This window comes from Salarias fasciatus, chromosome 11, assembly GCF_902148845.1.
Source record: "Salarias fasciatus chromosome 11, fSalaFa1.1, whole genome shotgun sequence".
Classification (NCBI taxonomy): domain Eukaryota; kingdom Metazoa; phylum Chordata; class Actinopteri; order Blenniiformes; family Blenniidae; genus Salarias; species Salarias fasciatus.
This window is the reverse complement of record NC_043755.1, coordinates 26,329,559-26,336,492: the sequence shown is the minus strand read 5'-3', so window position 1 is coordinate 26,336,492 and position 6,934 is coordinate 26,329,559. Positions and strand designations below refer to the sequence as shown.

Below are 6,934 nucleotides of genomic sequence, written 5' to 3'. Positions count from 1 at the left end.
GATAATGTAAATGGTTCATTGGTGGCCTGAATGATTTAGTTTTTTCAAAGTATAAAATGTAAAATGACTTATGACACATTGTTTGTCCTCAGATGCATCAACCAGTGATGTAGCCGGAAGTCCTGTGCCGCCTCTTGATGCTGACCCACTAGCTGAACCTCCTGCCTCCTGTCTGCCTCTGTCTGATCACAACTCTGCTGAAAGCCCTGTCCTGTATCAGCCCCTCCAGTGTCATAAAGCCCCGTCCTGGATCAGCCCCTCCAGTGTCATAAAGCCCCGTCCTGGATCAGCCCCTCCAGTGTCATAAAGCCCCGTCCTGGATCAGCCCCTCCAGGGTCATAAAGCCCCGTCCTGTATCAGCCCCTCCAGTGTCATAAAGCCCCGTCCTGGATCAGCCCCTCCAGTGTCATAAAGCCCCGTCCTGGATCAGCCCCTCCAGGGTCATAAAGCCCCGTCCTGTATCAGCCCCTCCAGTGTCATAAAGCCCCGTCCTGGATCAGCCCCTCCAGGGTCATAAAGCCCCGTCCTGTATCAGCCCCTCCAGTGTCATAAAGCCCCGTCCTGGATCAGCCCCTCCAGTGTCATAAAGCCACACAGTGTTCAGGACCATCAGTGCTGCTCATCACTCTCCTACGCTCCGACCGTCTCAGCCTCCTGTACACTGGTCTCCTGCTGGAGTCTTTTAATTTTTTGGCTGATCAGCTGACAATAACTGTCATGAACTCCTTTCAGCTTGATGTCTGAGACCAGGTCCTGATGACCCTCATGAAGCTCCGGCTGAACCTGCTGCAGGAAGACCTGCTGAGAGGTTCAGTGTGTCCCAGTCTGGAGGCAGCAGGACCGTCTCTACATGGTTGGACATCATGGAGGAGAAGATCAGGTCTTATGTCCCGTGGCTGCCCAGAGAGACCATTCTTGCTACGATGCCACAGTGTATTAAAGAGCATCACCCGACGACAACCTGTGTGACTGACTGTTCTGACACCCCCCGACAGAAACCACACAACCTGGACTCTAGGGGGGAATCCTACAGTCATTATTATGGTCAAAATAACCAGATGTAACCAGAAATCACCAGATGAATGTTTTTTGAAGTATTGCATTTTAAAATTTACAGGTACATTAGATATAGGACCAAAATATTTCACTTTAGTTTCTCAACATGAGTTTGACTTCAACATGTAGCGTCTGGTGGTGCTCAAGAACGACTCCAATGGGGCTTGTTTGTTTACAGCTCCTATAACTTCTGAGTTTAGTACTTTTATCAATTCTATGCCTGGTGGAACTTCAAGGGTCTATTTTTAAGTGCTACTTTTTGTAAAAACTTCTGGAATCACTGCCTTTAATACTGTAATCAAAATGCTGTCTAGCGTGTTGTAAATTACCTTTTCTATCTGAAGTGTGACACCTAGTGGACTTCAAAGGAGCAAAACATTTTCTGACAGAGTATTTTGTGATGTGTTTTGTCTCACTGTCTCACTAATCTAGTTACCAAAGTGCCAGGTAAAGATAGCAGAGGGAAATGTCAGTCAAAAAAATCAACAGGACACATATCTGAATCATTTGTTTCATTAAAATTTCAGAAGCAAGGAACAACATTGACAAAAAGGTCACTTGAAGCATTCACATTTCATTAACAAATTAAGCACAAACTTACACATCCAAGTGCTTCATATTTGTAATCAGGACTGACAACAACAAAGGTACATAAGTAAAACTAAAGTTAACTGATTCCGTTACTTATAAAGCAAAAGTATCCACTTTTAAAACCAGTTTATGAGTAAGAGGTAAATGATATTTTACAACACTACAACTACAATGCAATACAAGATCATCCCATGGTCTCCATGGCTCTCTGTCACTGTCAGCTGTCACCAACATCCGTGCTAAATGTGAAGAGGTCCTGGTCTGACTTGGGCTAACACTGGCTGTAAAAAACGTATAGCCCTGTTGCTGATTTAAAAAAAAAAAGAAAAACAGCCGACTTTCCCACTGTGAAGATATTTGTTAGCTCCCGTGCTCTTGTACTTCCTCATGGCTGAACCATCCACACCCAGCAATAGCACAAAGTCATTAAAATATCACCATACATGACTGGAGACCACTTCCGCATGTCATCCTCCCACTCTGTTAAAAGCCTCGGATTAGGCAGATTTGTTGCATTGGAGATTTTAAGAGAGATTTTAGTTTTTTCCCACTCGAGCTTCTCGTCTGTTTACAACGCAGTTGTCGCTAACCGAAGTGCAAACACAAAGCGGAAGTCCCGCCCCTAGAGAAATGGGTGGGCCTGAATAAGGTCAATACGTCATTGATTTTTACGATCTGTGATCTCAACGTGCCAGTATCGATCCGCCCCCCTCGTTTGTGAGCCTCCAGATGAAAACCACGAGAAGAAGAAGAGTCCGCCTCCAAGTCACGGCTGTATTTTTCCGTGAGAGGAAACATTTCATCTGCTTCAGCGACTTGGACTTCTGTTCAGGTTTTCAGAGAGTTCATTACTGAGAGGATAAAAGCTGCTGCTGCAGAAATCTTCACTGTGTTGGAAGAAAGGATGATTCCGTGTAAGGAGGAGCTGGATGTCCAGGACAGACTGCTGGGAGTCAGCGGGGGAGCTCAGAGGGACTTCCCCACAACAGGTAGAGAAAAGTCCAGATCTGGTTCCTTCTGTTTCTTCTCCTTATATGCGCACAATGGACGATCAACTGTAATTTCTCAGTTGTAACTTTATTACATCAAGCACATGCATATTACGGCAGCGTGGCTGTGTTCGAAACCGCATACTTACCTACTACTCATACTAACTTTTTGAGTATGCAGTGCGTTTACACTGGCAGTATGTGATTTTGAGTAGGCGAGAAGTTCCCGGATGCATACTGCATTCGCCAGAAATGTTGAGTATACATCATGAGTTCACTACTCATACTGAAATTGCCCAAGATGCAACTCGACGGACATTTGAATAAACTTCATTCAGTTCACAATGACTGTTTCTTAGTGATGTACATTTAGCAAGCTGAGTATGGTTCTAGATTTAATTTTCCCTCCAATTTTTGTGCTCGTAGGTATGTTATGTTACGAGATTTCTGATTGGATTTACATTGATTAAAAATATATATTAAAAAAAAAAAACACTTACATCTGACAACAAGTCCATGTTGAAAGCAACCATGATGTACCGAAGACGGCGAGCCGATCTTTGTTGAAGAGCCGAAAAAAACTCTCCGTCGGTAAAGCATCATAATTGGCATCATAACTGGTCCGTTAACGGGACACCGGTCCAAACGGCGATGTTAAGCGAGATATATTGCTGAAAGGTTGCCTTCTTGTTTTCAAGTAAAAGCACAGATTTATCACTGAGGTTTTTTTGCATGAGAAAGGGAAAGGGGTGGTTTATTTTGGTGAAAATAACAGGAAGTGTGTTGCTCTTTGCGGTTCGCTTGAATTTCGCCGAATTTGTCCGAACAAAATCATAAACGGCTGGTATTCGGACAGATAAACGACACACTTGGGCTCTAAACAACCACTTTGTTCCCTAATTTACAAAAAAATCTCGATGAATTCATACATTTGAAGAGTTTAGAGCAAAAGTGAAATCAGCTTTAGCAGGTCGATTTCTGCTCAGGGAGGAGTGCAATGCATTGTGGGTTATTATGTAGTATGCTGTAGTGTAAACGCTTTGCATACTGTTTGATGGACTGAGTAAGCAGGATGCAGGATGGATAGTATGAGTATGGAAGGATGTAGTAGGCAGTAGCCTATGTGGTTTCGAACACAGCCCATGGCTGTGTTCGAAACCGCATACTTACGTGCTACTCATACTAACTTATTGAGTATGCAGTGTGTTTACACTGGCAGTATGCGATTTTGAGTATGCGAGAAGTTCCCGGATGCATACTGCATTCGCCAGAAATGTTGAGTATACATCGTGTGTTCACTACTCATACTGAAATTGCCCAAGATGCAACGCGACGGACATTTGAATAAACTTTATTCAGTTCACAATGACCGTTTCTTCATGATGTACATTTAGCAAGCTGAGTATGGTTCTAGATTTAATCTTCCCTCCATTGTTTGTGCTCGTAGGTATGTTATGTTACGAGATTTCTGATTGGATTGACAATGATTAAAAATAGTAAAAACAAAAAAACAAAAAAAAACCCTTACATCTGAGAACAAGTCCATGCTGAAAGCGACCATGATGTACCGAAGACGGCGAGCCGATCTTTGTTGAAGAGCCGAAAAAACTCTCCGTTGGTAAAGCATCATAATTGGCATGATAAGTGGTCCGTTAACGGGACACCGGTCCAAACGGCGATGTTAAGCGAGATATATTGCTGAAAGATTGCCTTCTTGTTTTCAAAGTAAAAGCACAGATTTATCACTGAGGTTTTTTTGCATGAGAAAGGGAAAGGGGTGATTTATTTTGGTGAAAATAACCGGAAGTGTGTTGCTCACTGTGGCTGGCTTGAATTTCGCCGAATTCGTCCGAAAAAAAATCCTAAACGGCTGATATTCGGACAGATAAACGACACACTCGGGCTCTAAACCACCACTTTGTCGCCTAATTTAAAAAAAAATCTCGATGAAGTTATACATTTGACGAGTTTAGAGCTAAAGTGAAATCAGCTTTAGCAGATCGATTTCTGCTCATGGAAGAAGTGCAATGCATTGTGGGTTATTATGTAGTATGCTGTAGTGTAAACGCTTCGCATACTGTTTGATGGACTGAGTAAGCAGGATGCAGGATGGATAGTATGAGTATGGAAGGATGTAGTAGACAGTATGCGGTTTCGAACACAGCCCATGGCCGTTTCTCAATTCTTAGTCCGCAAGTGCGCACTCGTGGACTTGGAGAGTACACACCTGTTAGTCGGACTTCGAGTCCAGACTTTCGACGAGGCAAGAACGCATCGAAGTTATTGCGCAATTGGAACATGCGGACTTGATGACTTCATCGTGTGTCTACAACGCCCATATCTGATAGTTGTCATTCATTCATACATTAAAACATTGATCAAAGAGCAACATAAGATGAGTGTTTATAGCGGCCAGTGATCAGGAAGTATTAGAGGAAGAGAGCAGTTGTTGTGGAACAAGTTTATAAAGCAAGTCGCTGCATTAAATATTGGAAAAAGGTTAAAATGACAATACAGGATGATCTACACAGAAAAATGTGGCAAAACTGCTTGTACCTATTCTGTCTCATAAACGCTGTGTGTAATACAGCGTTACTCTAACTTCGAGCCTACCTGCCCTCCTAAACAGCTTTTCAATTAGTGTTTAACTACTTGGAGCTGATCTCAGAAGAAATGCAGCTGATCAGACATTTCTACAAACACAATTATTTCACTTTGTTTTACTGCCTGTCATACCTGTGTGCCTTCTGTCCTCCGTCTGCTCCGGTCTTCATGTGCACTGACTTACATGAGTCTAATATACATTATATAGTTAAACACATCATTATCACTATTCAGTTCTCTCTTCAGTAAATACATCAATGTGTTGCAAAGAGAGATATTAATCATAAACAGATGCCTAACAAAGTCAGGAGTTCAAGGAAAATGTATTAAACTTCAACAGAACCTTCAAGAATAAAAGCAAAAATAAGTGGAAACATCAGGAAGGTTTAAAAAATGACATGTTTTTAAATATTCAACAGTTCTTTTATTTACCAGGAACAACAACAACATGAACAGGTCAGTGATAAGGAGGTCATGTGACTCCAGTCTTCAGGGGTTCCTGGGAGAACAGATCCTACAGATTCTGCTCCAGGAAAACTCCCCTTGATGGAGTCAGGAGCTCCGGTCTGGTTCTGCAGGGTTCTGGACTGTCTTCAGTGTTGTGGATGAGCTGATGAACCTCATCTCAGTGATCCACTTCCAGACAGGAGCAGGTGGAGGAACCTGGAGCTTTGCTCTCCTGGTCTTCAGGCATTTCTCCATCCTGCTGGAGTCGCTGATGAAGCCACATCAGAATTCTTCCTCCTGCAGAACCACAGAAACAAATTTTACCTAAACAGAGAGTTTCCCCTCCATCATACCGAGGGGTGTTGGTGATGCCAAAGGGAGGTTTACTGAGGTCTATATTGACAACCTGGGATGCGATGAGGCCCTGGTCCTGCTCAGATCCACCATGAACCAGCTGGTCCTGTCTCCACCAGCTGGGTTTCTGCTGGGTGGAGGTTCAGACTCAGACCTGCAGAACCAGGAGCCTTTATGACACCAGACTGACAACCTGCTAGAAGGAAGAAAACTTTATGTCAATAACCAGAAACACAAACATGTCCACAGTGAATTTTTACCATAACATCACAATTTATCAATCACAGGAAGCCTCTCTGGCGTCATTCAAAGTACAGAAACAGGTCTGATACCATGGATCAGGCCTTCAGATTATGCCTCTTATATTTATATCTTGTTTGGTGTCACAGCCGACCCTGCAGACGTCCCAAAGTCTCTGAGGAGGACAAAAAAAAAAGAATCACACTCTACCAACTCAATATTTGTATGAATAATTCATACCTGCATTAATTGAAGCATGGAAAAACAAACCTCCCTCCATCCACATCTGGCTGCAGATCACCTCTGGACCAGGTTCTGGTTCTTCAGTAGTCCCTTGATTGAAATAGTTCATAGTTTTTTGTCTGAATGCACAACATTCACCAATATAACGAGTAGAAGACATTAGCATCACGCTACAATCCGGCATGTTTACATGTTTAAGCATGTTCATTAATGTGCACTGTCCCATTCAAATAAACACATAAAAATTAAATCACATTAAAAGAAATACTCTGAAACAGATTACACTGGACCAAGACACCGGATTCACACAAAACGATCAATGTCTCATGTTTAAGCACAGCGGAGAGTCGCAGCCTGCTGCAGCCGACATGCAGCAGCTCAGCACCGGCTCGCCTCGTTAAGCCGTCCGG

At 43.0% G+C, this 6,934-nt stretch overlaps 1 long non-coding RNA gene across 1 annotated transcript; it reads right to left on the bottom strand.

Moving 5' to 3' along the window:
- Positions 1-5,843: 5,843 nt before the first annotated feature.
- LOC115396925 (uncharacterized) lies at positions 5,844-6,685 on the bottom strand. Its single transcript, XR_003932413.1, has 4 exons — positions 6,552-6,685; positions 6,374-6,456; positions 6,094-6,237; positions 5,844-5,984 (listed from the first exon to the last, which is right to left on the bottom strand). It is a non-coding gene; the product is annotated as an uncharacterized LOC115396925 (long non-coding RNA).
- Between the last annotated feature and the right edge of the window lie 249 nt (positions 6,686-6,934).